Raw genomic sequence first — 26086 nt, 5'->3', positions numbered from 1 at the left:
AGTTGACTTCTAGCCCACATTCTTGACATTGGACTGTCTCATGCCCCATCACAACTGAGCAAAAATGAGAGGAAACAATACTCAGTTGTTTCATTGGCACAGCTTTGTTGAGATGTAATCCACGTGCTATATGATTCACTCCCACCAAGTGTGCAGTTCAATGTTTTTTAGTAGATTCACAGATTCGTGCAACCAGACACAGTCTATTTTAGAACATTTTCATTGTGTCAAAAAGAATCCCCAAACCCTTTAGTTATTACCCAATTCCAATCCTCCCACACTCAACCCTGAGCAATAATTGATCTACTTTCTTTCCCTATGGATCTCCCCATCTGAACTTGCCTGTCATTGGAATCACACAACGGATGGACTTGTGTTGTGTCTGGCTTCCCTCACTTAGAATAACATCTTCAGGGTTCATCCAATTTGTAGCATGTGTTAGTACTTCTTTCCTTTTCATGGCCGAGTAATATTCCATTGCATGGATATGCCCCATTTTCCTTATATTGATGGACATTTGGGTTGATGGACATTTGGGTTGTTTTACCTTTTGTATTACGAATGAGGCCGTGACAAACATTCATATACAAGTTTTTATGGGTGCATATGTTTTTATTGTTCTTGGCTATATATCTCAGAATAGAATTATAAGGTCACCGTAATTATGATTAATTACTTAAGGACGTACCAGACTTTCTAAAGTGGCTGCACCATTTTAGAGTTCTACCAGCAGTGTATAAGAGTTTTCATTTCTCCACATTTTCATCAATGCTTCTTATAATCTGACTTTTTTATTCTAACCATCCTAGTGGGTGTTTTTGACTTCCTGTTCTAGTTGCCTAGAGATGCCAGGACTATATTCAGATGGACGTAAAGACTTTATGTCACTGTTGAGGAACAGTGACATATCCCCTTTGGGGATAAAGTAGATCTGACCAATCACAGAAAAAAGCTCAAAACCGAAGAAAAAATAAAAAACAAGGCAACTCAAAACTGCGTTTGTTTTTGTCAGACACAAAGGCTTAAGAGTGAGGAATACTTCTGTAATCCACCTATCCACAATCCTTATTAGACACTGAACTTATTTCAGTCGTAAAATGGTAGTTATTGGATATGTCTCTTTACCTCAACGCCCCCCCTCCTTCATTTCCTACCCCTTCATCTAAGTCACTTGTGGATGTGAGAAAATTTATTCTCTAAAGTCTCATCTGCTACTTACTTTTCAGGATTACTAGAGAATTTATTCAGTACAAATACATTTACTGAGCATCTTCTAGATCCTGACCTGGGCTATGGAAGGTGTTGGAGCTCTAGTTGTGAATACAAACCAAATAAAATGCTTGCCACATTGGGACTTACCATATAGTGAGGAAGAAGTTATCAATCAAATAATCACACAAATTTATATAAATCCACACCTGGGCTAGGTGCCACAGGGACAGGTATTTAATTTAGGGATTTACAAAAATGGTGTGTGCAGGGGAAGTGGGGAATTGGGTTGGCAAAGAAACTTTATTTGCAGGGAATATTTGTGACAGTGAGATGTTGAGTTTATGGCAGTGTATTAATAGTGTCACTTGATTTCAATTTTTCTTGGACCACACAAATAGCTTCCAGGGAGGTTTTCTTCTGGGAGCTCAGAGAAAAACGAAAGGTCTTTTTTCCTTACAATAAACAAAAATAATTTTGCTAACATAAAAGCTAGTGTTCTGAAAGATGTGTATATTAGCCTCACTAACAAGCTACCCCAAACATTCAAATATATTTCCGTGGACCTGATCACACAAAATCTGTTTTCTTTATGTGTATTTAGCTTTCTTTATTTCTTTTCCTTTGCTTCAAATCTACTTGTTTTTTCAGGTGTTTGTTACCGAGTCCTTTGTTTTACTATTTTAGATGTTTATTTCACATAATCGATGGCCCTTTTTTGAGTGTTTGAAGTTTTATCTGTTATTTTATCTACAAATAGATGAAAGTTTATTTTCAAAGCAAGACAAATCTCAGAGATTTCTACTTCGTATAAAGAGAAATGGCTTTGATCTTTTACATGTTTGTATCAAAGCCAAACTAGACTTCTAATTTATATATCTATTATTCCCTATTGTTTTAACACTGTTCTGTGGAGGACTGGGCTTCCAAACAAGTGGACTTTATCTGGATTTCTCCTGGCTTGTGTACATCTTTTTAAAATTGTTTTTAAAGGTTTTATTTATTTATTCATGAAAGACACAGAGAGAGAGGCAGAGACACAGGCAGAGGGAGAAGCAGGCTCCCCACGAGGAGCCCGATGTGGAACTCGATCCCGGGACCCCAGGATCATGACCTGAGCCAAAGGCAGATGCTCAACCACTGAGCCACCCAGGTGCCCCCTGGCTTGCTACATCTTAATGCCTGATGCTGTACAGCTAACATAGGCTCTGAGTTCAAATCTGCACCTGAGTCCAGACTCTCTTACCTACTCTTTGTGTGATCGTCAGTGGGCTGTTGAACCTCTCTAAAACTCAGTGCTTTCATCAAAACAAAAAATGGAATACTTCTGTGGGGTTTTTAGCATTAAACAATATAGTTAATATAAACTATTTTGTACATTTGAAAAAATATATTACAAAGGGTAACCTGTTGAATAATTACATTATTTTATAATGTCCAGTACTATAGATTCATCTGGAATAGAGGAAAGCTTTCTTCCTTTCTCTCAGGAGAGCTCAAGGCATTTCCTTTCTACATACTAATCTCTCTTGACCAGTGAGAAGGGTAAGCAACTCTCTTTGGGTGACTAGGGTCTGAAACCTGGCTTCTTGGGAAATCAAACACCAGCTGATTGGCCATCGAGTTCTACTGATGAGGGAGAAGTGTGCATGATGAAATGCAGCATCTTGTTTTATTTTATGGGAGGAAGGAAGATGAAAAGGTCAAGTCAGCCAGTCCTCATTTGGGTCCCTAGAGTCTGAAGCGGGGTTACAAGAAAAAGGAGGTGGTGTCCAGAGCCTGCTCCGAGGCAGCACTTAGGAGCCAGAGGGTTCTAGAATTACCTTGGGGATGCCACTAAGTGCTCAGGGAGCCTTGTGGCTGCCCCAGCCCTGCACTTGGCTTCACAGACAGAACCTGCTAAACTGCTAGGTTCAGAGCCTGATAGTGGCACCCAGCAGCAGCCACAAGGTGATGAGGGTGACCAGCCACTCCCAGTTCACAGGAACACCGAAATCACCTCAGCAGTGGTGTCAGCTGAAGCCCCAAAAGACAAGAGCTCCGCCCTATTGAGAAGTTAAAAAAAAAAAAAAAATGACAGAGCTCTTTAAATATCTGGGAATTCTTGAAAAATTCCAAAGAAGAGAAAAGATCACCACCCAAACAACTGAGGGACCTCTTGCCAATTGGGCGGTTGTTTGTGGTGGAGGACAGGATGGGAGCCTTTGGGGATTTTTCAGCTAAAGCAGAGAAGAAAAGTGTGGCGTGATTTGCACTCTGTCTGAGTGATGGGAGGCAGTTCATAGCTTTTGCACATATCCACAAAAGGAATAAATATCAATTATTTGATAATGAGAGAAGCCTCTACATTATTTTGGCAGCGACACTGAAATAATAAATGCCTATATGATATTGTTATTATTTCTCCATGGTGGGTCCTTTTCTCAAATAAAACCCCGTGCTTTAGAAAACAGGTGTAAAACCATAGGAAGCCTGACTCCCTTGTTTTATCTCCCTCTTTCTCTTTCCTTTCTTTTCCCCCACATCCTAGCTGTTTCCTTTTTTCATCCAGCAGGGAAATCTCCCCTCAAACCATCACAAGGAGAAGTTTCCTAAGTAAGCACTTGATCATCTACATCCTGGACAGTGATTCTGAAATCTGCACGTGTCTGCGAAGAAAAGGTGATACTTAAAAAGTTAGCTATTTAGATAAAATATCTACGAGATCTTTTTTTTTTTTTTTTTCAGGTAAAACATAACAAAACAGATGTGGTCACTGGTAACAGAAAGGGTTCTTTGGGGCTAAACTTAAGCTGAAAACCAGGACTTATTCAGATAAAGTATCTGGTGAGGTAAAACCGTAATACCTTAGTGTAATAAGATTCTGTATTAAAATAGCTGAAGTAGAAAAAAGTATATGTAATATTCCGCCTACCTAAGTAATTATGACTTACAATTTCTTTTACTGCTGTAGCTTCCAGGCCTGACCTTGTTTACCCTTGGAACTTCTGTTCTAGAGGCAGAAAGAGCCTTGTGTGGGCTGAGGAGAGACAGCAGGAGTCCTGACTCTTACAATGGTGTTGATTTGAATAGATGGACCAGGTGTTTCTTTTTGCTCTTTTAAGAACTGGTATTATTTTTCCGAGAGGCAGCAGAGTTGGCGTACATGCCATGTACTTCTTTTTTTGAGACCTTTTGAACAAATGCCTAACAGGACCTTAAAAAAAAAACATTTCCTAATAATTAAAGTGAGCCCCTGTGAACAGAAAGTTCCCAGTGAAGAGGCTGTCACATTCTTATTAATCATTATCTATTTTTAAGACAAAAAATAGTATCATGACAACCTCATGATCAGGTAAGAGGATACAGTCTCTGAAATTGTTAAAGCTTTCAGAGAAGGGCTTCCTGACATTCAAAATATTGCATACCCTGGTCTGTCTGATGTTTCACAATTAGAAAGTAATTCCTTTGGATAAGTATCCCTGACTCCTGTTAACAGAATGTACTATGCTAGATGAGTAAATCAGTAAAGAAAACCTGAGGACAGTTTTGCTAAAAGCAGATTCTCTATCAGGGCTGACTCATAAAAACACAATGTGAGTCACATGTACTTTTAGCTTTTCTAGGAGCCACGTTAAATAAGTAAAATTAAACAGCAGCAAGTAAAATTCATTTTAATAATGTATTTAATTTAAACATTTAAACAGGAAATAAATAGTAATGAGCTATTTCAGATTTATTTTTGTGCCAACCACGAAAGGACAAGTATTATATGATTCGACATAGGCGAGGTATCTAGAGCAGAGAGAGAAATCCATAGAGATAGAAAGTAGAGTGGTGGTCAACATGGGCTTAGGATGGAGGAATGGGGAGTTATTTTTTAATTGGTATAGAGTTTAGTTTGGGGTTATGGGAAAATTCTGGAAATGGACGGTGATGGTGGTTGCATCAGATTGTGAACTGCTTAATGCCACTGACTAAACACTTAAAAATGGTTAAAACAGTAAATGTTGTGTTATGTACATTTTAGCACACAAAAAAAGAAAATTCACCGCTGTCGTTCTGTGTTAATATTTAGTCTTTTAGGTCTGACTTTGTTTCCTTTACTTTGGGAAGATCAGCTTCTCCATGCTGCTTGATGATCATAGTTTAGGACGTGTTTGATTATATTATTAATCATAAAATTACACCTGTTTTCTATATGATGGAGTATCCAGGGGTTTATGTGACAGTGAGTGGGTTCAACTTTCACTTGGAATTAGAAACGCTGGAACCCAACTGAGACTCAAACACAATGTTGGAAAAGTGGATTCCTGGTATGGAGGCGGGTGTGCTCGAAAGGAAGAGAGCTGTTCAGTTCAGTGGAAGAACTGTTATTTTAAAAATACAATAAGTGAAATTCTGGCTTTTGATGAGACATTTTAAAACACTTTCTCATTAGTAAATGGACAAAAGGAATTGCCAGGGTTTGGGTTTTTGTTGTTGTTGTTGTTTTTCATAATGACTCCCACCAGTGCTGTACTCAGCCCAGCAACAGGTGTGGGCATTAAATTGGAAAAGAAGGGAACATCTTTTTAACTTAAAAGTCAATTAACCGGTACATATGGACTGAGCTTTAGGATAACCTTATCTTGATAATCAAACCTAAGAGCAACTTTATATTGTGGATGAGAGCAAGTTTCCAACTTTCCTGTTGGAAATGTTTCCATGTGTCCTGCCCACAGGACATGTGTCCTGCCCTGTTTCCATGTGTCCTGCCCACAGAAGAAATGTGATGCTAGGAAGCCCGTGTTCGGCTGTTGGAGAGACCTGCGTTCAGACCCCAGCGCTGGCATTATTAACTGCAAAGCATTAAGAAGTCAGCTAGACATTTTGAAGCTCTTTCTCACCTGTAGGATGGGGAAATATTTACTTCTCAGAATTGCCATGAGGATTCAAGGTAATTTACATGAAGTGTCTGACACTGATAAATGAACACTGCAGTTGCTCTCCTTTTGGAAGTTAGCTTAGGACTTATTCAACTTCTAGACCTACTTTTACTTTGAGGAGGGTAAAAACTTTATTTGTCCCTGTATTTCATAGAATAATTCCAATAGCAATTAAATAATTGTTTGTTTAATCACCCGATAAATGCCTCTCCCCCCGTAATATTTTTTTCTAACACTTTTTGTAAATCCCATGAAGTCCAGGGACCTGTTGTCTTCCCTGGTGTATTCGCAGATCCTTGAGAAATCACACAAAGAGATAAAGAGCCATGGAGAAAAGAGAATACTAAGGCTTGGGTGGTACCCCAGGATAGTAACCATAATTCTGAGACTAAGAGCTTCATTCATGTTCTACTGGACCCAGTTAGCATGAGCTATCAAACACAGGAGGGTGGGTTCCAGTCCCATCTGAGATGTCATCTTTGCCCTGCCATCTACTTCACAGTGGTTTATACTCTATATTTCATGATTTATATGACCAATGCATATGACCAGTGCATACGACCAGTGTATATGCATTGTGCCTACCACAGTGCCAGCACATTAAAAGTATTCAACAGAAACTTTTAATAAATCAGTTATAAATCAACCTTCTTCATGAACCAATGTGAAGGTACCCCTGACTTTGTAAACTGTAATGGTACTGTTCATATAGTCTATCACCTTTTGATCTAAACAGTCACAGAAATCTCAATATGTTCCTCTTGGCACAGATGAAATTGTAGAAACAACACTAGTCTGGTTTTGGAAAACGTGGCTTTTAAATCACTTTGACTTTGGTTTGTCCATCTTTAAAATAAGAAAGTTGACATAAATGAACTCTAGTTTCCTTCCACATATATCATTATTTGATTTTAAGATATGTATACTTCAGACAAGGAGAAAACAGTGAAAGATATAATTAAAACATTGAGTAATTTTTAGTGATTTAAAGCAGTGCAATAGCTTCCAGTTACCATAGTGTTCTGGGCAACTTATTTATATCCACCGAGTCTTAGTTAACTATTTAAATCAATGTATGTTGAAGATACTGGTCCTAATCACTCTGATGTCAGGTGAGAACTCTTGGGCAACTTCTCCATAATGCTTCCCGTAGATGGAGGCTCCTTGAGCCTGAGCAGGTATTCCTTTGTCTACTGTGTTGAAAATTTGGATGCTAAAAAATAGAGCCTTTGGAAAACAGGACCATAAATCTATCTACCCCACCACTCCACTCCTTGTTGACCCATAAAAGCAAACTGTTCACATAGATAGTTGGGTGACTATGTCTCCATCCAGTGTTATCTAATATAAACCAGAAGTACACTTCACCCTCTAATTTAAGGAATACGCAGAAAGTTATCTTTCTTGCAGCAGTCCTCTCTGGAGTGCTGTTTAGCTTCGTAGGTCTTCCTTTCAACTCCCACTTTCACTGGAATGATCCATTGAAATAGACTATTAGATAAGGTATTGTCCATCACCAGCAGACCTTGCAAAAAGATGGGGGTCTCCTGGAGCTGGCCTTCCGTCTTGCCTTTCCGGTAGCTTCAGAATCCCCAAGATTAGGTAATTGATATGTATATGTACAAAGTAGTGAAAGTCAAAATATTTAGGAACTGGCTCTGCAGAAGCATGAATCTAAAACAAAGGATGAGGGTATTTATTGCTGCAGAAGGGTCCTGAAAGCTCCCTGATGTGCCAGCAGTTAACCATTTACTTGCTGATTCCTGAGAAGGTCAGTGGTCCCAGGAATAGGTCTAGAGTGGCTGGATTGGTAGGCAAAAGAACATTTAGGGGACCTCAGGGAAGTATAATAAGAAGGAAGAACTTAATATTTTAACAATTAGTATGACCATAATATTGTGGGCTGATGGAGTATCAGCCTTGAGTATGTGTGATTGTTCTGCTAAAGAGTTCAGACAGTTTCAAAAGTGAATTACAATAGGAAGGAAAAGGTTAAAGCTCTAGCTAAATTAGATTTCTCCTTGCAGCTCCAAATGAAAGGCAGGCAAAAATGTAAATCCTAATCTTCATGTTCAAAATGCTCACCTCCTCCCATCCTTGGGATTGCGTCACATTTCCCAAGTAGCTCCTTAATCTTTCTGTTTGAATTTCCAACCACCTTCCCTTGGGAAAGCCTTTGCCTCCTCCTACCAAGAGAAACATCTTCATGTGGATCATTCTTCCCTTTGCCCAATAGTAAACCAAAAAGGCTTGAAGTGTCCCGAGAAGGATTTAGCCCAAAGGATAACAAAACTCCTCATCTTTAAACAGCTAGGGTGAGAGTGACCTCCAGTACTACTGGAAAGTTCCAGTCTGAGTTTTTTTTTTTTTTTTTAATATTCTTACCAATGTGAGCTATAGGTCTCCCAATTTTTAGATTTTATTACACACTCCTTAAGGCAAGCACATCTACTTAAAAATCTCATTAACCATTTTCACACTACATAGTTGCTGAGAACTGAATTATGTTCCTCAAAGATTCATATGTTGAAGCCTAACCTCCAGTGTAACTGTATTTGGAGTAAGGAAGATATTAGGTTACATGAGATCATCATCAATGTGGAAACCTAATCTGATAGGATTCGTGTCCTTATAAAAAGAGACACCAGAAAGCTCACTCTGCCTTTGCCATGTGAGGTCACATCAAGAAGGTGGCCATCTGAGAACACCTGGGTAGCCCAGTGGTTGAGTGTCTGCATTCAGCTCAGAGTACGATCCCGGAGTCCTGGGATCAAGTCCCACATTAGGCTCCATGTGAGGAGCCTGCTTCTCTTTCTGCCTATGTCTCTGCCATTCTCTCTGTGTCTCTCATGAATAAATAAATACAATCTTGAAATGAAAGAAAGAAAGAAAGAAAGAAAGAAAGAAAGAAAGAAAGAAAGAAAGAAAGAAAGAAAGAAGAAAAGAAAAGAAAAGAAAAGAAAAGAAAAGAAAAGAAAAGAAAAGAAAAGAAAAGAAAAAGAAGCCATCTGCAAACCAGGAAGAGAGCTCTCACCAGAAGCCACATTGGCCTGCATGTTGATCATGGACTTCCTACTCCTAGGCATTTTATTATGGCAGCCTGAATGGAATAAAACAATAGTCCAATCGCATAGTGAGGAAGATAATATTTTTTCAATTAACATGGGACTGCCATATCCTTTGTGCTAAATGATCTTATTTATTCAAGAAAAGTACTGCTTTGTTTTCTTTTTTTGGAGATTTATCTCCAACCTAGTAGCCTATTTCAGTCTTTGTTAAAAAGAATGCAAGCCTTGGGTTTAATGGTGGTTTTCCAAGCTTCCGAAAAGAACCCTGAAAAAGACCTTCTGATGAGGGGGATGAGCACTGAGGAGGTTTCTCTGATCATTCCATGTGCTACACTCATACCAATATCCTATAAATCTACTTCCTGCTCACAAAGAGCTCTCTTGAATTGTCAGAACTCTGAAACATACATAATTGTTTCATTTCAAAGATGTTAAACCTGGGCTCAGAACAATTAAGAAATTTCCCAAAAAAAAAAAAAAAAAAAAAAAAACCCAGCAAATTAGCATAGGATACAGATACTAAACGAAATCCTCATTTATGAGTCTAACACTTTATCCACTATGCTATTTTTTTCTTTCAGTTTTGTGCTCCTTCCCCTCTTTTGGTGCTAATCTTGATCCTGATAGAGGATAAGTTTCAAATGTTCAGAACTGTGTCAGCCTAATCAGTTTTACACAGCATCTTAGGCAGATGGCTATTAAAATCAACTTAATTCAAGATCTATTTATTGAGTATCTACTACATGCAAAGCACTATGTTAGGCGTTCTCTCCAGACCTCAGGAATTCAGTTACCAACTGATGATAGCCTGCAATCAAATTACATTATTTTAAAAAACATCTTTTTACAGACATGCCTAAATTGATTCTGGAAGAAATAAGGTTTAGGAATCTATGGAATTGTCTTCCTAGAATACTTCTCTTTTTTGTTGGCTCATTAACACCGCCCCAGCCCCCACTCAACTATTTTGATAACAAAGGAGCTGACTTCTTCTTATCTTATGTGAGCCACCCTGATACCTAACCCAAGCTGGGCCAATGAGTCCTTTTCCTAGGGTTTTAGAATTTGACATCCAGCGAATCAAAGTAAGTCTCTACTTGGAAACTAAAAACTGAAAGTTAATGGTTGGAAGCTATCAGTAAGGATACATTCCCCCACTCCCAACCCTGAGGGTAGAAACATAGTCTGCAAAAAAGAGATAATGATGCCAACAGATAGGGATAATGGAGGCTGACCCACTCTCAAGTCTCTGTTTTAGAGGTTCCTGAGATCCCTTGGGAAAGCTGCTCCTGTTCTTTCTAAAATTTGGTTTCTACTCTTCCTTTATTTCCAAAAACCAACATTCTGGGGATTCCTTGAATATGTTTGTTCCTGGTATTTTTATTTCCATTTTATGCTTTTTTTGCTTAAGTGATGTCAAGTTGGGTTTGTGGCTTCCAATCAAAGCCTCAACTGATACAAAGATCCACACATCATTTTAGTGGCAAAGTAGGGGAAGAGATTCAACTCATCATAGTCTATAAGTAAAAGTAAAATGTATGAAAATAAATTTTAACATCTTTAAATAAGATCTCTTCATTACTTGACTTTCAAACATTATTTCACAAAGAACACCTGAATTCTGCGTCTAGAAAGATACTTGGAAATTATTCCATGATAATATTTGAATGGTGCCATCATATTTTTTTACATCTAAGGACACAAAGTTCCAGAGCCTTTAAATGTCAAGCCCAGTTGTGTCAAGAATGGAATCAAGTCACCAGAGTCTGAGTGATATATTCCCTTCCATGCAAATATAGTGGCAGTGTCCAGGAACATACTAGACAACAACTAAGAGTAACACACTGTGCTGGACACTGGGGAAATCACTGTGCACATAATTGACGATACCATACAGAGTAGGATGGACATCACCTTTATCTGTCATTGACAGAGTTTCCATTTTCTCTCCACCTTTCTGTCTCTGGCTCTTAATCTTTTATCTATCTGTCTACAATTTTTACCTTTTCTCTGAGTTTATCCACCAGCAAGGTTGTCATATGTAACCACAAGGTATATTTATTTACCTGTCTTTTGTATCCCCTGTAGTCCCAAGCACAATGCATCAAAACTGGGATTGCCTGTTGGATAGTCATCAGGCTATCGGTGATAACTGAAGTGCTTCATAAGTGCTCATATTTTTCTGAAGGACCAACATTTTTGGAAATACCCATGATTAGAAGGCTTGAATAGAGTAAGAAAGATTCTGGAGGCACTATGTGGCTCAGTCAATTAAGTGTCCGACTGTAATGTCAGCTCAGATCATGATCTAGGGCTCACACCTAGTGGGTAGTTTGCTTGAGATTCTCTGCTGTTTCCTTTGTCCCTCCCTCTGCTCATGTGCCCATGCTCTTTCTCGCCAATAAATACATAAACAAAATCTTTATTTAAAAAAGGAATCCTTGAAAAAGAGAGATGAAGTTGAGTCCTTTACACTTTCTCTGCCAAATTCGTTCCTCCCTTCCATCTCCTTCCATATTTCCTCTGGCTAAATCTTCCTCACTCTTCAGGTCCTAGCTAATATCTCATTCCCTCAGGAAAGACTTTTCCAGACCCCCAAGAGTAGGTTTATGATTTCCCATAATAAATTTCCATGTATTGCATATTTCGACATTTGTGGTACTTATTACACTATTCATTATTTGTTAATATTTGCATTTGTCTCAAAGATGAAGCTCCTTGAGGAGCTTGTCTTTCCTGTTTTCTGGTGGATTAGTGAGACTGACCAGTACTTGGCATGTAAAAGACATCTAATAAATGCTGTATTTATGGATGGAATGGAAATACATTTTCATAGAAACCAAAACACAGAAAACAGGAAATTCATTCATTAATATACCTATTCACTAGTTAATCAAACATTCAATAAAGTTACAGAGCCTGTCTGTTATATTTCTAACACAATGTTATATGGAGATTGGAAGAAAAAAATCTATTGCCCCCTGAGAATGATGTTCCCTCTAATGGGGGGAGAGTCACTTTCACAAATTCTTCTAAGCAAATATAAACACTTCTAGATAAAATATAGCTATGCGAAATTTTCAACGTTACCAAAAACTATAGAGAAGTCAAGAAGAATCAAGCATATGAAACATATTACCTATAGGCATGGCATGGAATTAGTAAATTTAAGATTTGTAATTTTCTTAATTGTTTGATATGTTTAAGCCTTACCTTCTTTAAAAAGGTATATACTTAATTCTTGTGCTATAGTAAGTCTGTATATAGTCCTTCAGATTTTTTTAAAGAATTGCAGACCAAACTGTAACGTTCTATTTAAAATATATATATTTGAAATATTTTATATAAGTTTTAATCCATCACAAATACCCACAATATATATCATACTAATGCTAAATACAACTCTAATTTTGGGATAAGAGATGTGATAACTGTGTAAAAATATTCTACCAGAAAGAAGAAAATAAACATCTCATTATTCTCTGCTATTTATATGTGTATTCCACTCACTCCAGTGAATAATGAAGCGGCTGTTAAAAGTTCAGTAAAAGATAAAATACTAGTGATCCTGAACCCCAATTTAATTAGGCTTGGCCAGGATTTATTATGAGTGTAGAGAGACCGTCGAGCAAGTTTAAAGAAGTGAAGCTCAGTGGAGATTATCTATGCAGTGTGCATATGTATTTATAACTCCACTGGGCTCCTTTAACTCAACAAATAACCTTATTTTTCTCTTGCCCAAATAACTTTCTCTTTTGGAAAAAATAAATTTCCTTGAACAATAGGAACACTTATTTTTAAGTGTAGGAACTGGCTTTATTGTTGGTCAAAAGAGGCTATAAATCAAGTGATTCTTACTATATATTTGAAATCTATGACTAGCAATCTGGTGGGTTGAGAAGCTTGCCCTACTGAAACAGCCGTGCTGTTGCTACACTTAATCCTTGAAGGCACATGTTCTGAACTGTCGGGGCTCCACTAACTTGTGAAATTGTGATTATTCCTTTTGGGGACAATGTTACTGGGCCTTATCTCATGGTAAGATAAAGTGACTAAATTATATTCTGGGAGTAGAGCTGCTCACTCAATCAAGAAACAGGCTTTTCTAGAGTGTGCACAGTCCAGTCCCTGAAACAAAATGTCACTTCCTGGAGGAATAGCCCATCTTACCATTCATTATAGATGGCTGTGCAAGACAGTGGGACAGGTTTACCAACATGATACTATAGATGCCAATTTATTCCATAGAGTGAATTGTTGGATTTAAAATGCCATCTGTTTTTGTTGGGACATACTCGACCCCCTATCTCTGGAGAAAATTAACGTGACTTCAACATGCTATATGAGTTCACAGGGCGTAGGGAAGAGTTCCAGGAAGTTTAGACACAATTAATTCAATAGATACTCAGAGCTTTATAATTCTAATAGAATCCATTGTCGTGTCAAAAGTGTCTTCCAATATTATGCTGAAAACCTGGAACATCCTGTCCTTGAATGTTCATTGCGGTCGCTGAAAAGGGCTAAGGGAATTCATTTCCGTTTTGTTTTTTCACTCTTTGTTTGAACTTTTTTAACTAACTATTTTTTCCACCCTCCTCTCTTGCCATTGCTGGGGTAGCGAGTATTTGTACAGCTGTTCTCATCTCTGAGCTGCTGAATAAGGGCCTGATTATTTCAAACAACTTTTGTAATTAGCCTTCAAGAAGCAAATTGCTGTGTTATGTACAGTATCTGTGATTACGATAAAATGTTCTTTTTTATAACATTTCAATGTGGGCTTTAATTGGCAAGCCCCAGCAGCTTGTTGAGCATTCTGTGAACTCACTCAATATATTGAAAAAACAGAAGAATATTTGACAATCAATAGAACAAGTACAGTACTTTTAGCTCAGTTTGGTTTTAAAAGGATCTATTAAATCAAAAAAACCTAAAATGCAGTGTTGTACTTCTTCCCTGGAGGTAATTCTGTGACTCAGAAGTGGTAGTGATAACTTAGCAAGCTCAGTGATTCAGGCAGATAAATCTCCCAGGTTCAGCCATGCTTTGATATTTCTTTATTTAGCACTCGCTCAACAAATACTTAGGCAAACAGTTAAGATCCCTTAGAATTATTGTCAGGTACCCCCTGGGGAAATGCTCCCTAAAGCTCCCTGTCAGATATCACCAGAGAAGATGACGCTATGGGAGACTCCTGGGGCCAGCTTGAAGAATGAGCTGCCTAACTGGGAACTTACTACCCTAGCAAGGAGACAGGCCACATATGCTGGGGGTGGTGACTGTGCATGTTGGGGAAATACTTTCTGCAGCTAGCTATCCTTTTTCCCTGTTTGCCCTGTTTCCCAGGTGTGTTCAGGTGGCTATAATTTCAGGTGCTATGTGATTAGTGCATATATCTACATTTAGCCATGAAGAATGTACCCAGAAATCCAGGAGCTCAAACTGGACGAGACTTTGGCCTTTGTCCCTTTTAGGAGAGAGTGAATGCATTTCTGAGTAAATGTATGATAGTTGCCTTATGCTAATGGAACTGTCTGAAATTGTTAATACAAGTATGCATTACCTATGTTGGGAATTAAAGGGTTCTACACCCAATTTCAAAATGTGTGGGGTGGAATGGGGGGCTTCCCATACCACTAAGCAATTCTTAGCACTAGCTGGATGTCCTACAATTCAGCTCAGTTCTGACAATATCCACTCAGAGGTAACATCAGATCCCACAGGTTAAGGGGTCAGTTCTATAAGACTGCCCCTTGCCCTGACCTGACTTCAGACACCAGTCACAAGTCCAGGTTGCCACCTGTGCTTCTGACTGATTGGGTATAGACTTGCCAGCGTGGCTCATGTAACTCAGAGAAACATTTAACTTATAAGATTACCTATTTATCATTAAAGTGTATAACTTAGAAACAGCCAGGCAGGTACAGAGGTTCCCTCTCTAGCCAGGACACTCTGCCAGCAGATAGATCCATGTATCTACCAACCCAGAAGCTCTCCTAGACCTGTTTTGGGGGGTTTGTATGGAGGCTTCATTACATAGGCATGACTGATTAAATCATTGGCCATTGGTGATTGATTTGACCTCCAACCCTCCACTCCTCTCCAGCCATCCTTAGGTGCTTCCCAAAAGTCATCTCATCAACCTAAGCCCAGTTGTGGTTGAAAGAGCCTGGTTATAAATAACAAGACACTGACTTTGCCTTAATGGTTCAGGAACTGGGGACAGGAGACTAAATAATAGAACAGAAAATAATCTCATTGATCTTATTGCCCAGGAAATCACAAGGGTTTTGGGAGCTGTGAGCCAGGACCAAATATATATGAGAAATATATTTGGGTCATCTGAATGACTAAACGTATATTTCCTATGAATCACAATATTGCAGGAATCTAAGAGGTAAAATCTAGCAGACATCCATTGTTTATCCCCATTCTTTGTTCCTTCTTTATTCTGGTATAAAACCCTCTCTCCCTTTCTCTCACTGCCTGTCCCCAGTCTAATGATACTGACAATTATGAACACCAACAATATGGCACAGAGGTGATGCTGACTGGCCAAAAGGATTCTACAGAACCTTGTCCAGAGATGGGTGCTGGATTCAAACAGGCCTGGACCCCTCCACAGGGAGTGATCTTCATTCTGGGAGGTCATTGATGGGACTGGGTGCTGATGTCTTGGGAGACCAAGGCAAGGTTTCCCACCTGTGAGCTAAACATGGAAGAAATAAGGCTGTTGGTAGAACTTTTTTTTTTAAGATTTTATTTATTTATCCATGAGAGACACACACACAGAAAGAGAGAGAAAGAGAGAGGCAGAGACAGAGGGAGAGGGAGAAGCAGGCTCCATGCAGATAGCCTGATTCAGGATTCGATTCCAGGACTCCAGGATCACGCCCTGGGCCGAAGGCAGGCGCAAAACCGCTGAGCCACCCAGGGATTCCCCAGCTGGTAGAACTCCTGACATCGAAGACAACATTGTCATACTACCTAGGCAGGAAGCAGAACAAGAAAGACATATTTCAGATGAAGCCGTCATTGGTCCAATGGAGGACCAATGCCAAACTGTGGCATCTGGAGATCCAGCAAAGCAGTGAACCTGGTTTGAGGATTTCTAGAAGTTCCTGCAGCTCCCATACAACTCTGAAGAGATTGAGTGTCCTCAAACATAACCGACTTGTTAGACTTGGGTCTTTAGGTACACCCCAAATCAGTATTTTGATAAAAGTGGTTTTTTTTAGAGGTGATTTCAGGAAGCAAAGTGAAGAAGTGAGAGGTGAGACTGGAAGAAGGATGAAGAATACCAGTAAAGAGCAAGTTACTGCTATGTACAGGGAGGCCCAATCATACCAGGACCTTCTGAGAGACTGCATGCATCCTGCACAACAGACAGCAAAGAATCTGGATCTTTATCCACCAACTCTCTTCTCTCTCTTTAATTGAGGGTCACTCCTCAGCATTAACTTCCTCTGCACATTCAGCTTGCCCACAAGCTTGTCCATGTGGCCAGAGGTTGCTCCCACATAGAGGCACAGAAAGTTGAAACCATCTACAGGTGCCTCCCAAGGTGGGTCTAGGGCATGTATGTGGAACACCAAGAAAGACTGCTGCAATTTGTCACCACTCTTGGGGAATAGAGTTCTAATTATTTTATTAATTTGATTTACAAAAATAAATATTCTAATCAAAAAGACAAAATAAAAAAAATAATAAAAAGACAAAATAAGCCAATTCATGGAAACCACCTCTTTACACCCCAGCTCCAAATATAAATAAGTGCAAATGCAAATATTTAGTTTAAGAGTGGTTCATTAGAGCCAAGGTTTAAAAAAACAAGAAAAAAAACTCCAAGTGACATATACAGAACACGTGCTGCAACGACTTGAAGCAACGTGGTCCATGGGAGTAACCAAATATGTGATTTAGGACTAGGATTGTAAAACTTGAGTGAAGACAACAGTTTTAAAAATGTATCAGATAGATTCTAGATGTGGAAAATATAGCCACTGAAAGAAAAATGAAGAAATATATGTTTTTATTTCAAGTATTGTAAAGCAATGCATCCCAGTTACAAATACAAAAAAGTAACTTTAAATATAACAAAGTACTAGAAACATATCTTTACAATTCTGAGGGCAAAATTATTGAGCAAGAATTTATTGTATATTTGGCTAAATTATGAATCTATATGGTAGCAGAATTAAGATAAATTTAGATATACAAAGACCTTGCCGTTTACTCTCATATTATCTATTCTTTGAGAGATGCCTGAAGATGTACCTCAGCAAAATGAAGGAGAAAACAAAGACAGAAAGGACAGAACTTCCCAAAAACAGCCATTAATGGAAGATCTTGGATTATAGCCATGCACAGACCTGGGGAGTCACGAATCTATATATTAGTTAGAGCAGGAGGCAAGGAACTTCAATATCAATAGAGAAGGGAAAAAAACGTTTAATAGACAGTATGATTGGAAAGAGAGGGCATTCCAGAGAGGATGGGGAAAATGGCAGAGATGTGAAGCAGCATCATGTGTTCAGGGAACTTGCAACATTTCAGAAGTCAAAAGTGACAAGATATGAGTCTGGAGAGGTAAGCAAAGCAAAATCGCTCAGTGTGCCATGCATAGAAGATGTGTTGTTACCCCAGGCCATCACCACTGCTGCACACCCAAGAATATGACAGTAGGACCCCACCAGTACCCCCACCTCTCCTTTCAATCTCTGGCTTTTTTTTGGCAGGGGTGTGTGTGTGTATGTGTGTGTGTGTATGTGTGTGTGCCTGTATTTATTTATTTTTTGTTTAATTTTAATTTCAGTACAGTTAAAATATACTGTTATGTTAGTTTCAGGTGTAAAATATGGTTATTCAACAATTCCATGCATTATTTAGTGTTCATCACAATGAGTGTACTCTTAATCAGCATCACGTATTTCCCCCATCCCCCCCACCAGCCTCCCTCTGGTAACCATCAGTTTGTTCTCTATAGTTAATCTGTTTTCCAGTTTGTCTGTTTTTTCTTTTGCCCGTTTGTTTTGTTTCTTAAATTACACATATGAGTGAGATCATATGGTATTTGTCTTTCTCCTACTGACTTATTTCACTTAACATTATACTCTCTAGATCCGTCCATGTTGTTGCAAGTGGCAAGAATTCATTCTTTTTTATAGCTGAGTAATATTCCATTGTTTACATGTATATCATTTTGTCTTTATCCATTCATCAGTCAAGGACACTTGGGTTGTTTCCATAATTTGATACTATACCAACCCATATCTAAATGGCCAAAGCTAACCGAGGTGAAATTTGAAGTAATCAAGTGTCCCCTTTGATGATACTTTTTGTGCCCTTTTGCTTCAGGGGCTGAATCTACCATCTGGAATCTAGGATTTTTGCTTCAATCTCTCCTCTACAAAATTTACTTTAGTAAAAGCTTCTAAAGTTAATCATTCATCATGTAAGAGTGCTACAAATGAATGTGCTGTTATCATTTTAAGCCTTTTTGACAACTGTGAAATAAAAAGTTTTGCTTTCTCCTTGGTAAACTGTTAACAATAAGCTGACAGTGCTCCAGTTGGGGAAATTTTTCTGAACTTATATAATATTATCATCATTTAAAACCAGATAACCCAGAAAGAAAACCTCTGAGGGTTTAAATATAATTACATATTAAATATAATTTACACATCTGTGTATATAATAAATTTACATAGATAATAAATATAATTACATTTAATTACATATTCAAATAATACAATAAAATCATACTTTTAAATTTAGCAAGATTTTTAAAACCTTGTAATCATATAATTAAGAGAAATGATAATTTTATAGTGAAAACATTTAAATATGTTCAAAATAATAGAAATATGATTATGCTATGCTTAACAAATTAAATGCTAATTTTTTTTAATTACATGTTTTGGTTTATATTTCCCAGCACTTCTCTTTGTAGTACCCTAAGTTTAGTCAATGATAAAACCCCTTAATACCACTACCTTTCATCTACTGAAATTACTGTAGTAATCTGTACTTTTCTTTAGCCCAGAATTCATTATCTTATACACACAGAGAAATTTTTCTTCAGTCTATAAACATACTCTGATAGGAATGGAAGCAAATTAAATGAACAAGAGATGCTACAGGATTGATTTAGTAATGAGAGAAACACTGATCTGCTGGGGCAGCCCAGGTGACATAATGTTAGAACAGTTCTAAAACTTTACCCTGTGTTGAGCCTATACTAGCTAAAAACAATCACTAAAGTTGGTAGATTTAGCCATGTTAACCTTTTTATTGTGTAGGAATAATGACGAACGTCCATTTTAGAAACCAGAGAAACATCAAAGATCTTTGCAAAACAAATACTTCTTTTCCAACACAAAAAATACTAAACCCACAGCCCTTAAATGTAATGCTTCTATTAATATAAATGTAAAATGTATATAAACATGCTCTGTACACTGTAAAGTGTCATTATACAAAAGTATTGTAAATGTCATAAAGTGGGAAAATAAGGATCAGGGTCAAATCTTAATCCCAAGGGGCATGGTAACCTCAACTCTTAGCAGAAGCAATTACAACTCGGTAATGATAAGATAATGTCGAGGGATTCCTAGATCCCCTAAACCTAGGGACTTAGATTGAATTTATGACCTAATCATTTGTGAATTCCTCTTGTGGCAAAATATGCTAATATAGGTAATATATAGATATCCATGTGTATTGCTTCCAAAGAGATGTTCGTTTTCTTAAGTTGATTTTTCCATAGGATTTCTATTTTCCCCATTAGTCTTAAGTCCATTGTTGTAGACTCTATGTAGAGTGACTATATAATACATCACCCAAACCAGGACACTTTTGCAAAGATAGGAGGTGCTATCAGGCATAAATATATCCTGAGGAGCCTGGGACATGTGGTTACCTTAGCTGTAGAGACGGACAGTATGGCTTCAACCTAATGAACTTCTGCAGCTATCCTTGTATTGAGGTTTTTTAATTTTTAAGCATGAACGACCTAAAACATGTTAATCATCTTTCATTTAGCTTTTTCAGATAGTTCACAACCTTTTAAAATTGTATGTTTAAACAATCAGAGATTTACTTGGACCTATCTATGAATGCTATCTATTCCCAACCTCTTTGGGATCAGTCAAGACAAGTAAAATGTAAAAGGTTATATATGGCACCAAAAATCAATCATTACCGCAAATATTTTTCATTAATTCTATAATTGATCAATAAGCACTATGTTTATTACATTCAAGTCATTACCAAATCATAGTGTATTGTAGGCGACAGAAAAAAAAAAAAAAAAAACATACAATCAATACACAGCTTGACAAAACTATCCTGGAAGTATCTACAAATAATTGGTAAAGAGGATACCCAAGAATTCTCAAAGGAGGTAAGGTTTAAGCTGAGTCTCAAAAGATAAGTTCATTGAGTTGATAATGACATTTCAATTCTCATGCATAAAAGTATGGAAGAATTCAGAAGTGTGGCATGTTAATGCAAGGAGATCCGAGACTACATCAGTATGACCTAATATAGCTTTTGACTGAACCAAAAGGTAAGTTAAAACTCAACCATGAAAGGCATTGGCCAAGGCTGATGATAAGGATACATATGGAAGATTAAGTTCTAAAGACAGTAAAAAAGGTGAGAATTACAGTTAGTTAAAATTGACCTTGAAAATCACATATACTGTCCATAGAGTACAGTATTCATTTTTTAAAAATATAATCCTATGTGGTGTCCTTGTGCACAGTAAGGCTCGAGATCCACTAAATTTCCTATAGGAAGGACCAAGTAAAATTGACATGCAGAGTATCCAGTCATTCAAATCTTTCTACTTTTAAGATAACTATAAAATCTGCAGGATAGGGAATAATCCTCTGCTTGCTTGCTTGGGTTATCAAATTCTGCTTTAAGATTAAGCCTCTATAACCATAATTCAAGCTAATTTGATTAGATGATGTGACTTCACTGTGTTGATTAGATTCACTTGATACAGATTGTACAGAACACATTCCATATAGAATGTTACAATAAACTAACTATAAACCCAGAATCTATAATTTACCATGAGTTAAATTAAATTTGTCTATCAAAGAGATACCATTTGTATAGCAAAATTTAAACAAATTTAAGTTTTATAAGATTAATTTAACTTATGAATAACTTTTAGATTAAATTATTCTCATGCGAATGCAAAATTTTAATTAAAAAATTGGCATTGAAACCTCTACTTGAAAAATACTGTTAGCGGTTAGTCATCAATGTGCTTGAAAACATGTATTTCTTTGTTTATAGATTTTTCTGTAATATGCTTTTTCACTAATTCAGCCTGACTCTGTCTCTCAAACTGCCCCTCCTACTCTTGTTATATTAATTTAAGTAGGTACTGTTTTAATGTTGTAGGCTTCTCCATTTCTAATTAAGAATGATATTAGGCAAATCAAATTAAAAATAAAGCAGAAGCTGCAAAACTGAGTTAAGATGTAAAGATTGTTAATAAGGTATGAACGCAAATAGATTACCATACTGTGGCTTTTTAAAAGGACTTACTTTAAATGATAGATCACTCATATCATGAGTATTACAAAGATGGGCTATCGTCTACCAAGAGTCATTTTTAATTTTTAAAATTACCTAAAAAATATTTAAACTACTAAAAAAGAATGTAGAATGAATTAGAGTCAGACACTTTCAAAATGAGGAACATAGAGATAAGGTGTTAGAATAAATTATCTATTCTGTCTGTATTATTTAGCGTTATCTTGGTGCTTTTAAATTAATTGTACTGAGCTAATGGAACTATGAAATTAGCCTTATTAAAAAAACCTTGAGATCTAGAGTGAGTAAATATTTATTGAGTGCCTACCGTTTAATGATGCAAGACAAGGCACTGTGCAGAGGGAATATCTTTATACAAGTATTCAAATAATTTGAGGTATTTTTTAAACAAACTTCTCAGTACATTCCATTGGAGGGCTCCATTTTTAAATTTTGTATTTCTCTATATCCCATCTTGTTCTACAAAAGACTTTAAAGTTGCCAATATATGAGGGTACTTTAAGGCATGTTTGAAAGCAATACCGTGAGTCAGTATATATCATATCAACTCCATTAGCATCGTACAAGCAAAAATACTATTGGATTCTGTAGAGAACAAGCTGCTTCTGTCTTTGATGATCAGAGAAGTCTTTAAGGATTTAGTACTATTTGAATCTGGTTTCAAAGGACAAATCAGATTTCAAATAAAGGGAATTGTAATTGCAAAAACAGATTATTTCAGAGTCCAGAAATGGGTTACTTAAAGGAAAGAAGACAGGCAAGCCCATGATGCATTTGAGCAGAGTGGATGCACCTAACTTTTGTTGATGGCTGATTAATTTGTTGGTTGGTTGAGAGAGGGGGGAAATAAGATGTCCCTTCATTGGTCTTTCAAGCACTGAGTTCAAGTAAGGGAAATGATGAAATTAGAAGGAGTCGTGTAGAGAAGACAGGCTTAAAAACCTATCACAGACAGACCAGGGATCAGTATCAGAGCAAGTTATTTAACCCTTGAGAACCTCTATTATTTTGTCTTCTAAAATAAGATTAATAATTGGTTACTACAAAACTTAAATAAGACAGCATATGTAGAACATCTAGCCCTGTAGCTCTGATGTGATTTTTACTATTGGAAAGAAAGAGGGCAATGCAAAATTTTGAGTGTTAATAAAAATGACAATGCTGTTGAGTGCTTACAGCGTGTCAAGCTCTGTTTTAAGTGTTTGGCAAGTATTAATTTACAGGAGGTTGAGGGAGTAGATTTCCCAAGGTCACAGAGCTAGAGCCGGGATTTAGACACCAAAACCAGCTCTAGTGAAGTTGTGACTGCAAAGGCCCTGGAGTCAGGTGCCTACATGTGAATCCTCCTGACAGCACCACTTTCTAGCTGTGTGACATTGTCAAGTAACCATCTTTCTGTGGCCTCAATTTCTTCTTCATGTGGAAAACGGAGTTACTCCTTCTTAAGGGTAAGTCTGTGTTACAGTGAAGCTTTGTTTATCAAAACACACTTTTCTCTCCCCTTGTCATAGTTTGCTGACCACTGGTCTAGCCAACTACCATCTGGGTGACATTTTGAAAATCATTTAACTAATTTTTCTAACTTTACTTTCCCCTTCAACGTCAAAGCATTATTGTGAGGGTAAAAGTAAATGAAGTGTGTAGAAGTGCTTTGTAAATTCAAACTACTATAGATTTTAGACTTTATAGTGTAAAGTTTACAAAATATAAATTGCTCTAATGGAAGATGGCATCCATTTCTATTGAAGAGCCATTGATCCCAGAGTCCCAGTGTCTCAGAATCTCAAGATCCAATGATGTTTGAACTGTTTCCTTCCTAAAATTTACAGGATCTGTGACTAGTCTTTAAAGCTTCCAATAGTGTATTTTTGATCTTTCATATCAAGCCTGTTCTTCCTATTCTGGGTTCTCATGGGCATGTATTCTGGAACTAATAAAGTAGAGACAGTGTCCATTGACACGGAGTTAGTGATACATGCTGAAAATAAATCAATTACAGGAAACCTTTGTCCATCAGAGTTCTCAAGATCCTGATTTGGTTCATTCTTTCAACAAATATTGATTGGGCTTCTATTACAAAGTTAAGCACATCAATGTCCTCGAGATACAAAGATGAATAAGATGAAGCCCCTAGTCTGTGGGAATAGACCTGTCACATGAGCTGTACTATTTCAGAATATGAAACTCTTCTACCTTGGATGGTTCAGTAAGCAAGCAATCTTTGAGCTGGACATTCAAAGATTTTGCTAAGGAGAGAATAAATGTGTGTAGTCATGAAAGGACATGTCATGAGAGGGCCATGATTCAGAAAAGACATTCATTTGCACGCTATCTTTGTAACTTTTATCATGGCTACATACCACATTCTATTATTCATGATTTCTTTTTAAATCAAAACATAGTTTTAAGTTTGAGTAAATTTATTTACAAAGAGTGACGCCTGGGTGGCTCAGTGGTTGAGCATCTGCCTTTGGCTCCGGGTGTGATCCCAGGGTCCTGGGATCAAGTCCTGCATCGGGCTCCCCATGAAAAACCGGCTTCTCATTCTGCCTATGTTTCTGCCTCTCTCTCTGTCTCTCATGAATAGATAAATAAAATCTTTAAAAATATATTTATTTGCAAAGGAAACCTAAGTTTTGTTGGAACAGTGTTCTCGGATATAAACATTAAAATAAATTAATGATTATATAAATAAAATATAGAAATAAATTTTAAAATGTTAATTCTAATGCCATTAAACATTATTTCCTTGACCACCAGTGACATGCATTGTACTTTGGGTAACGTTTGTTACTTTGGGTAACAGCATCTGGAGGACCGGTGAATTCAATGAGGGATTTGAAATTACCTAATAAAATCACAGAATGTTTAGTCTAGAAGGAATCTTAGAAGCCATGTAATCTAATTGCCTACATTTTACTGAGACCAAGGGAGAAAGTATTTTGCCCAAGATGGCAAAGATAAATCTTGAATTGAGAACTTACAACTTCTAATCTAATGTTCTTTCCAGTGCTCCATGGCATTAGATTTAGTTTTCAATACTTAATGACTCTGATAAATAAATTTATAGATCTCCAATTTTAGCATGAGTCATCTAAAAACTTGCTTGGAAAAGAATGCATTCAAGATGCCCTGTTCTTTGGTAATGACATTAATAGCTTTAAAAAACGCTAATGAGATTTCTAATTTCACTCGATACCACTGTTAGCCTAATGCCCAAAGATAAAAGAGTGAATAATGGCCCTTCTAAATAAACATGGCAAACACAAGATGTGTTCATCTCTGCTCTGCCATGAAAACTCCAGCAAAAGAACAGTGAAAGATTATTTAAAAAAAAAAAAAAAAAAAAAAAAAACGTAGCTTTCCCTCCAAAAAAAAAAAAAAAAGAAAGGAGACAACAGTAGATAGAAGGTAGCGATGAAATTTTGTGACAAGGAAAATAAGAGGATAAGCAGATACTGAATTAGCAGAGTAGAGAGATTGCTAGTATTGAAGTACCAACAAGCCAGGGCATGGGAAAACCAAAGCAAAAATTGAGAGCTCCCAGCACATTGGAATTGAAGGATAGGCTTTGAAGTGGAAGTAAAAGCAGAAGGATCAGTTGAGAGTCTGAATAAGGAGCAATTAGACCCTGCTATCTGTTCCTCAAACCACATAGCCAGACAACTGGCCCTTCTTGGGTAATTAAATCAGCAAGTCCCTGGGCTCGGGACCCCAGGCATAGCTGACAGCCATGCTTAAAAGTGAGCCTAGTGGGCAGGTGAGACCTCCTTCCACTCTCCCCGTACTCCTGGGACAGCCTAAGCAGGTGATGAAGGGATTCGTTTCTGATGAAAGTAACCAGGACCAAAGAAAGAACCTACAAGTACTGACACTTCAGTACCCCTTAATCAAATGAACAGTTAACCCAGTCAATTGTCCTGGAGTAAAGCTGACCAATCCCCCCAGGGCAAAAAGTGCCTCCAGCCCTCACACTGGCTTTGTAATAATTCTCTTTTAACTATGCATGGACAAAGGATCACCAGACATTTTAAGGGCAGCTTTAGCACAAAGAACAGTCAGAAATTAACAGAAATATGATCTGAAATTGAGAGATAAAGGGACTAGAAAAACCTAAGCAAAATTTTATTTAATTATTTCCAAGAGACAGAAGATAATTGTTTTCATTAAATAAAATCAGGTTACCAGGGAAAAAAATTTGAAGAACATTTAAAAATCAATAAAATTGGAAATTATTGAGTAGGAAAATACTTTTTTAAAATCAATGAAAGGTTGGGTGTTGAAAAGAGGAAATAACTCCCAAAAAGCAGAATCAAAAGATATATTATT

General features: G+C 37.3%; 2 long non-coding RNA genes across 9 annotated transcripts in view; one reads left to right on the top strand and one right to left on the bottom strand.

Moving 5' to 3' along the window:
- The window catches only part of LOC140605304 (uncharacterized), a 101616-nt gene extending 95266 nt beyond the window's left edge, over positions 1-6350 (top strand). The window contains exons 6-7 of the long non-coding RNA XR_012008007.1: positions 3761-3870; positions 5913-6350. This is a non-coding gene — a long non-coding RNA (uncharacterized lncRNA). The remainder of the gene's footprint in view (positions 1-3760; positions 3871-5912) is intronic.
- Positions 1-26086, bottom strand: part of LOC140605303 (uncharacterized) — a 122093-nt gene that overhangs the window by 51922 nt on the left and 44085 nt on the right. For 4 of the 8 annotated variants that reach the window (XR_012008003.1, XR_012008000.1, XR_012008005.1 and 1 more), the window contains one exon: positions 15925-16168. The exons of the other annotated variants lie outside the window; for them this stretch is intronic. This is a non-coding gene — a long non-coding RNA (uncharacterized lncRNA). Of the gene's footprint in view, positions 1-15924; positions 16169-26086 lie in introns of those variants that run through there. 8 annotated transcript variants of the gene reach the window in all.

Source organism: Canis lupus, chromosome 15, assembly GCF_048164855.1.
Source record: "Canis lupus baileyi chromosome 15, mCanLup2.hap1, whole genome shotgun sequence".
Taxonomy (NCBI): domain Eukaryota; kingdom Metazoa; phylum Chordata; class Mammalia; order Carnivora; family Canidae; genus Canis; species Canis lupus.
Note: the sequence above shows the minus strand (reverse complement) of the source record. Positions and strands in the feature narration are given on the sequence as shown.